We start from the raw sequence: 8,936 nt of genomic DNA, 5'->3' as shown, positions 1-8,936 counted from the left end.
TATAGATATATATATATATATTAAATTGCATAATTATGTCAAGCACATTTCAATTGCTTATTAAAGCTTATGAATAATTCATTAGAATGGCAAAACTGTTTTCATGTTTAAGAATCCAATACTTCTCTATTTAAATTTTAAACATGAATGTTTATCAAAAATAGCTCAATAGATACTACATTTTATTGGTTTTCATTTGGACTTTATTTTAAAGCTACACTTAAAATATGTCCCTATTATATGAAGGACTTTCTAGTGTGTTTTAATGAGTTGTTTGAGGCTTTACTCTTAATTCCAGCATACTAACTGTAACAACCACATCTTCTATCCAACAGATAGCTTATATCTGACTCATTCTAACTTCCTAAGACAATAATTTTACATTTGTGCATTGATGACTTATAGAGTTAAAGTGAGTCAGATATGGGGAACAAAGAAAAGTATGAAAGCCTCTTTTTAAATTTAAATATTTAAAAGGATTCCAAGAATCATATTGGATTTTCATCATTAACCTCATTTTGCTTCACCTATCTCATTCAAAGTAATTATTTATACGTAACATAATGTACTAAACAAAACTTATGTGTACCAGACAAGAACATTTTAAGTAGACAAACTAATACATTATTCAATTTTAACAGAGAAGAGGAAGTAGAAGGTATTAAGTGGAGTGTCACAAATTTTGGTCCTGCATCCCATCTAAATATCTGGTTAGGATATGGATAAAAAGGAGAACATCTGTTTCACTTTAAATTCACCTATGTGGCCAAATTGATGTGAAGAGGCAATTTTCTCAATATTAAATGAAAAAGGAATGATTCATCCAGCAGGAAAAGTTGACTACCATTAACTATGAAGAATTTTGTGAAACTTAGCTAAATAAATAAAGGGATATTCTTTATTTTAAAATATTAGAAGTTCATATTATAGTACAGATTAAATATAAGAATATAATATATTAGAATTTTTCATTGGCCTAGAATGCATAAGAGTTCATTAATTCAGATGTATGTAGTAATTATCTGATATGTATATGAAAAAGAACCATACAAATATATATATGCTATAAAATACATCATATGTATAATTCTTTAGAAAATATAAAGCATTTTACAAATGTAAGGTGTAGTAAAATAAGAACAGTATTAAAATTTAACACATAAAAAGGGAAAATTATAAAATATTTAAATGATATGCCTCATTTATTAGTGTTAGGAAAGAAATATTAGGGTGGAATATGTAGCAGTATTTTGAAGTACTATTGCCTTGAAATAGTAATCAGTATAATCCAAAAGCAATGAAATCTATTAGCCATAAAGAACATAGTATTATTCTCTCCATGAAGAATTCCATAAACATGGGAATTCACCCTTCACAATTTATAGTATAGGATATTCAGAGTTACTCAAATTTATAAAGAAATAGAACTGAAAACATTTAAGTGTACTTTTGCTCCAGGATATATGAAACAGTTCTGCAAGATTTTTTCCCAGGCCTTTAGTTATATCAACTTGAATGACACCTTTGTGCTGCTTCTCTGAACAAAAGGTTATTATATAAGCATGTGTGTAAGTGTGTGTGAATCTTTAAATTGTAGTACAATTTATTTTTAAGAAGCAAATACCCAGAGCTATCTTTTTAAGTGTGTAATTGCTGTAAGATTATTGAATTTGAAAAGTTCGCTTTTATAACCACCTCTCATAAAACATACAATAGGACTAAATATGTCATGTGACACATATGTTATTATATTATCTTTTGGGATTAGAGTGGTTAAAAGTAAAATCTGAAAATAGTACTTCCTCCCCACCAATCTGCAAACCATGTGAGCCACCATTTGCTAAATTTTAAAAATTGATATAAGATCTAGTGTCACGGCCTCTAGGCATCCATTAAAGAAAGGAGGCTGGGCACAGTGGCTCACACCTGTAATCCCAGTGCTTTGGGATGTTGAGGTGGGCAGATCACTTGAGGTCTGGAGTTCGTGACCAGCCTGGCCAACATGGCGAAACCCCATCTCTACTAAAATCACAAAAATTAGCCGGGCCTGGTGGCAGGCACCTGTAATCCCAGCAACTCAGGAAGCTGAGGCAGGAGAATCGCTTGAATCTGGGAGGCAGAGATTGCAGTGAGCCAAGATCGTATGATTGCACCCCAGCCTGGGCAACAAGAGCAAAACTCCATATCGGGAAAAAAAAAAAAAAGGAACGCATAGAAAAGGTAAACTGTATTAGAATCAGCTGTTAAAAAGCAGATCTTCTACTTTTATTTTCATCACAAAGCATAGAAAATAGTAAATGAACAATTATTCTAATTTTCATTCACCAGTCTACACAAAGTTGTCATTTTATTGTCTAAATACCACATTCCTTCTCAGGTCAAGGGTCCACAAACTAACTGTAGACTTTAAAACAGACGTGGAATAAATATCCAGTTCTGCCATTTCACAGCTATTCAACATTGGGTATGTACCCCTCTGAGAAGTAGTTACTTTGTTGGTAAAATAAGTATACACTGCATAATAGATGTTTTGAGAATTAAATGATGCAGTATATGGAGGTTCCCTAGTATGTTACCTTGCTTAGACTAAGTACTCAGTAAATGGTAGCTATTTCTAAGTCCTTGCATTTTTAAAAGGCACTGCTGTCATTTCTAAAATATAAAAGAGGCTTAAGTTGGATCCAGGAAGGTTTCATGCTCCTTGCTGTGGGGAAAATTTAGGAATAGCAGTCCAGGTGATCAAAACTCTTTGGATACATATCACTGCTCTCATTGCTTTATGCCTCCTCAAATCCTTAAACTCAGTAATGATCCTAACTTAAAATCAGAATAAACATTGGTACTATGAGAGCTCCTTCTCCTGCTCCTAGACCTAATTACTACTCCTGTCATTCGCATTTGTCCTCTGTGTGAGTATCATACACACAATCATGCATCAGCACACATATGCACACAGATACCCACTTAAAAATGTAAGCCCCAGGGATTTTTGTCATTGGTCATGGAAATATCCCTAATAGAATGGAGTACCTACCACATAATGAGAGCCCAATAAATAGCATGGGTCATCACATAGTTCTATATTTTTGTCTCCTAAATAACCACTTCAATATCAGAAGAAACTGACTTTTTTCAAGCAGTATTTTCATTATCAAGATTTTTAATGATTTTATAGTTAGGAAGTGAATGCTCCTCTCTGTGGAGAAGACCGTCTTCCCAACAACTACCTGCTGAACCCTCCTTAAGTTTTGCATATAGTAAAAGAGGATAGAAGTCAACTGATTTGGTCCTAAATAGTAAAAGAGGATAGAAGTCAACTAATTTGGTCCTAAATAGTCAAGCAACTATATCCCCTATCCCTTGATTGTTCTGAACTTTGCTTAGCTCACTAGGGCAAGTACAAAGATGTCCTAAAGTGCCTAATATATGAAAGAGAAGGAAAAGAAGGAACAGGAATAGAACCATGATCTGTTCGTCAGGACTCAAAGCACTTTGATAATAACTTCAACAGTTTGAAAATTCAGAATTCTTCTTTACAAAGCATTATCTTATCGTAATATTTTGCCTTTTGGCAACCCAATTTCCAGAGTTTCAAAAGAAAGTACAAAACGTCTGAATAAATTCGTGTGTTTGAAAGTAACTTACTTTCAAACACATGAATACATGAAAGTAATTTACTTCAAATTATCTTACTTCATTGAGAAGTGGATTATATAGGACTTCTTTATTCAACTTTAAAAAAAAATCTACCTTTTAATGATTGACATTTTTGTTATTAGTACCAGTGAAAAGAGGAACCAATATTATACATGTAAATTTTGAATCTCACTTGTGATATACCTTCCTATAAAGTTATTTGGATAGGATTCTCAGCCAATTATTGTGACTATTAATGCTGAATGTATTATAGTATTTACTATAAGTCTTTGTAAAGTCTTCCATTAAAAAGTATAGAAGTGATGACTTCTAGATTTTTAAGTAAATATATATTCTTTACATCAAAATTTAGGTGGATATTTCAATTACATCTAGAAAGTTGTCTCCAATTTGTATTTCATAGCCACCATCTGTGGTTCAGGGTGAATACATGTTTTTACTTTTTTCCTCCTAATGTTAAAGAAAAGTTGGACAATGTAATACTTGTCTATTTATTTTTCTTATTTTTCTTATTTGTTTCTTATTTGTCTTTTCTACTAAGGGATATATTTATCAAACAATTTGTTATATTTTAAGACTCAGGACAGAAAAATGAAAGCCAGCACCAAAAGGTATGAAGTAAGTAAGGAGAGAAATCAAGCCAGACCCTGGTTTGAGAACTCATTTGTTTATGAAGAAAAGGCTTAATACAAAGACCAGTCAAAAGGCTTAGGAACAGAATTCTAGTAACATAATTGATTCCAGTTAAAAATCTGTAGATACAGATTGTGTATATGAGTATCTTCGCGTGTTAGAAAACAAAATTAATCCAACATCAGAAAATTAGGATATTTATTTTTAAAATAAACTACATATTTGGTTTCTCTTAAAATTAGATCTAGAAAAATTGAACCTACTTTGCCAAATGCAAAAGAAGCTAACTGGACCAAGGGGCCATCATTTCTCACATGGATTATTCTATAGTAGTACACCCACTTCCCAGGGAAGAAGTTCCAAGACCTCCAATGGATGCATGAAACTGCAGGTAGTACTTAACCCTATGCCATATAAAAACCCATGATCTTGACCAGACGCGTGGCTCATCCCTGTAATCCCAGCACTTTGGGAGGCCGAGGTGGGCAAATCACCTGAGACCAGGAGTTCGAGACCAGCCTGGCCAACATGACGAAATCCCATCTCTACTAAAAAATACAAAAATTAGTTGGGCATAGTGGCCGGCACCTGTAATCCCAGCTACTAGGGAGGCTGAGGCAGGAGAATTGCTTTGAACCCAGGAGTCAGAGGTTGCAGTGAGCCGAGATCACACCACAGCACTCCAGCCTGGGCATCAAAGCGAGACTCTGTCTCAAATGATATTAATAAATAAATAAATAAATAACCTATAAACTAGGCTTTTTTCTATACATGCATACCAATGATAAAGTTTAATTTATAAATTAAGAACATTAAGTGATTAACAGCAGAAACTGATAACTAGAACACTTATGAAAATACACTGAAAAAAAAGTTATATAAATATGATCTCTCTCTGTCTCTCAGAATGGTCTTATTTTACTGTACTCACCTACTTTTGGACTGCAGTGAACCAGAGGTAACTGAAAGCATGTGCAACAGAAACCAAAAATAAGAGGGGACTACTGTAATCACCTTGTTTCTCTCCTTGAATCTATTTGCCCTCCTTGAATCTATTCTTAAACCCAAGTTAGATCTTGTTACCACTCTGCTTAAAACCCTGAACACCTCCACATTTCAGTCTGAGTAAATACCAGAGTCCTATCAGTGGCCTATCTCTGACCCTTTCTTACTCTGCTTCAATCATACAGGCCTCCATGCTAGTTATCAAATCATTGGGGCCTACTTGTGCCTTAGGGCCTTTGCATTTTCTGTCACCTCTTCCTATGATACACTTATCCCACATAGTTGCTCTTCATACAAGACTTGACTTAAATGTCATCTTCTCAGTAAAAACTAACCACTTAATATCACCTAATTTATACCTTGATATGCCTATCTCTCCTTCCTAGTTGATTTTCCTCCATGGTTATTACCTCCTATAGATTTTACTTATATATCCTATTTATTCTCTGTGTTCCCCCTATTACAGAGACAGTTTTATATTAACATAATAGATCTTCATATATTATACTTCTTACTACATCCCCTGCTCTAAGACTCATATCTGGCACATAAGTCTTACTCTGAAAATTGGTCTCAGTGAATAAGTTATGGGCATGATTATTTTCCCCATTTGGCTAATGAGGAAACTGGAAGCAAGAGTTATATAGTTTGCTCAGGATTATATACCTAAAAAAATTAAAATCCTATATTTAAACGCTGGTAGTCTAACACTAGTTCTCAATCTTTTAATCACCAAGTTTCAAATATATCAAGAAGAGGTATGTGATTTTCAAGAAAAAATTAAAAAATATATATGTATGGAAGTGCAGAATATTCCTATGCGAATAAATATGCAAAGATGTTTCTATAACTCATCTGACCTCTGTAAAAACAAAAGATCATGACCTTTGATCTCAATGGTTAAAGCAGAGATTGAATCAATGGTTTTTTATGAGTGCTTTGGCCCTGTTGCTTATCTTATAGCTGCCTACTTGGTTGTGCTGCCCCTTTTTTCCCTGGATTTGGGTTAGATGATGAGATACAGATTTTTTTTTGAAATTACAGTGACTTTCATTATTTCTTTCCTTAAAACATGAATTAACCTATGTCTTGAACTATAACATAAATAGAGAAAAGTTCACAAATCACATGTGCATAAATCCTTGTATCAGTGGTACTCTGGTAAATATATAACAACCAGCTCCTCCACTGGAAAAGAAAAACACACCGCATTGAAAAAAATCAATTTTCACAGTGTGAATACTCCCAGTATGGCTAATTTCAAGTTACCAAGTTGACATCGATCAGCCTGCAAAATTTGAAAACAACAATCCTTACACATTGATGCAAGCTGGCTATAGCATATCACTAAAAACCAAGTCCTACCGTAAAATTCCCTTCACAGTTTCCCAAAGGTAACAGTATCCCAATTTCTAAACCTATTTTGAACTTAATATAAAGGAATTATTCACAGTCCTTTGCATATACTTGTTTTTTGCTCAATTCTGTGTTCATGAGATATATCCATATGTTGCAGTAGTTCATTTTCAGTGCAGTATACTATCCCATACAGTACTATAATTTATAGATCCACATTAGAGTTGACAATCATTTGGATTGTTTCTAGTATTGGTTATTATCAATGATATTGTTATAAAAATTCTTATGCTTGTCCTTATTTTAACACATGTACTCATTTATGTGGTGTAGATTCCTAGGAAAAGACCTGCCCAATCAAAGGATAAATCAATGTTATTAGAAACTGTCAACTATTGTTCAAAAGTAATTGCATAAATGTTTACTATTGTTCAGAGTGCATGGAAATTCTAGTTTCTCTATATCTTCACCTAGACAAGAAATTTTGTCTTTTCAGATTTTATGCATTCAGTTCTGATTTACCTAATTTTGATTTCAATTTGCATTTTCCTGATGACTGGTGAGACTGAGTGTATTTTCACATGCTTATTGAAACATTTGGATAGTCTCTTTTGTAAAATGGTCTATTCAAATCTTAGATCCATGTTTTAATGTTGGTTGTTTGCAGTTTTTTATATATTCTGAATACTAGACCTTTATTGATGACGTGTGTTAAAAATATCTTCCACTCTGGGCCTTGTATTTTAATGTTCTTAGTGGAAATCCTTAATGAACAGAAGTTTCCCACTTTAAAACAACTGTCTATCTATTTACCTACCTGCCTACCAATCCATCTGTATTTCTGTCTACCTACATATCACAGCTTTATTGAGATACAATTTATAACACTTGCAACTCACCCATTTAAACTGTATAGCAAAATAATTTTTAATATATTCACTGAGCTGTGTAACCATCACCATAACTATGTCTAGAACATTTCATCACCCCCAAATAAATTCCATATTCATCTGCAATCCCTCCCTATATCCTCCATGCCTCACAAGGCTTAGACAACCACAAATATTTTTTCTGTCTCTACATATTTGCCTATTCTGCACTTTTCATATAAATGGAATCATAACACTATGCGGTCATTTGTGAGGTTTCTTTAATATAATGTTTTCAAGGTTCATCCATGTTGCACTATGCATCAGCACTTATTCCATTTATAGATGAAAAATATTTAATCAGATAAATATACCACATTTTATTCATTCATTCAACATTTAGGTTATTTCCATTGTTTTGGTTGTTATGAAAAATGCTGCTATGAACATTCACATATAAGTATTTGTGTGGATGTATGTCTTCATTTTTCTTGGGTAACTGCCTAGGAGTGAAATTGCTGGGTTATATGGTAACTTCATTTAACATTCTGAAGAATTGCCAGACTCATTTCCAAAGCAGCTGTGTCATTTTATAGTCCCACCAGCAATGTATGAGGTTTACAATTTGTTTACATCCTGGACAATACTTATTATGATGTCCTTTTGACTATAGCCATCCTAATGGATGAAAAGTGGTGTCTCATTTGGCTTTGATGTGCATTTCTCTGACGACTAATGTTAAGCATTTGAGCATTTTTCCATGTGCTTATTGACGTTTGCAATCTTCTTTGGAGAAATGCCTAGCCAGGTATTTTGCCCATTTTTATTGTTGTTTTGTTTTTTACTTTGCCTGTTTTTAATCAGATTACTTTTCATTATTGAGTTATAAAAGTTCTCAATTCTTTGTTTTATGTTTAATGCTGTAGGTGTCCTTTAAAGAATATTTCCCCTACCTATAGGTTATAAATATGTTCTCCCATGTTAAATTTCTAGAAAGATTACTTATTTACCTTTGACACTTGAATCTGTAATAATTTGCAATTAATTTTGTGTATGGTGTGTGTTAAGATTAACTTTTCCACATGAATATTTAATTAATTCAGCAGCATCATTAGGAAACTATTCTATTTCTTACTGTTCCACATTTCCAACTTTGTCACAAATCTAGTATGTATATACACGTAGGCTTGTTTATGGAATCTATAACATTTATATACATGTAGGCTTGTTTATAAACAGCTCATTTATGGAATTTATATCATTTCAAGATCAATTTTCTATGCTTGCTGCAATATCACATTGTCAAAATTAATGTAGAATGATAATGTTTTTGTTTCTGTAATGGAAGTTGTTCATTTCTCTTCTTCTCCAAAATTGAACTGACTATTTTGGCCCTTTGCATTTATGTATACATTT

This window comes from Rhinopithecus bieti, unplaced genomic scaffold (genome assembly GCF_001698545.2).
Source record: "Rhinopithecus bieti isolate Rb0 unplaced genomic scaffold, ASM169854v2 scaffold_9973, whole genome shotgun sequence".
In the NCBI taxonomy this organism is placed as follows: domain Eukaryota; kingdom Metazoa; phylum Chordata; class Mammalia; order Primates; family Cercopithecidae; genus Rhinopithecus; species Rhinopithecus bieti.
This window is presented reverse-complemented; position numbering follows the sequence as displayed.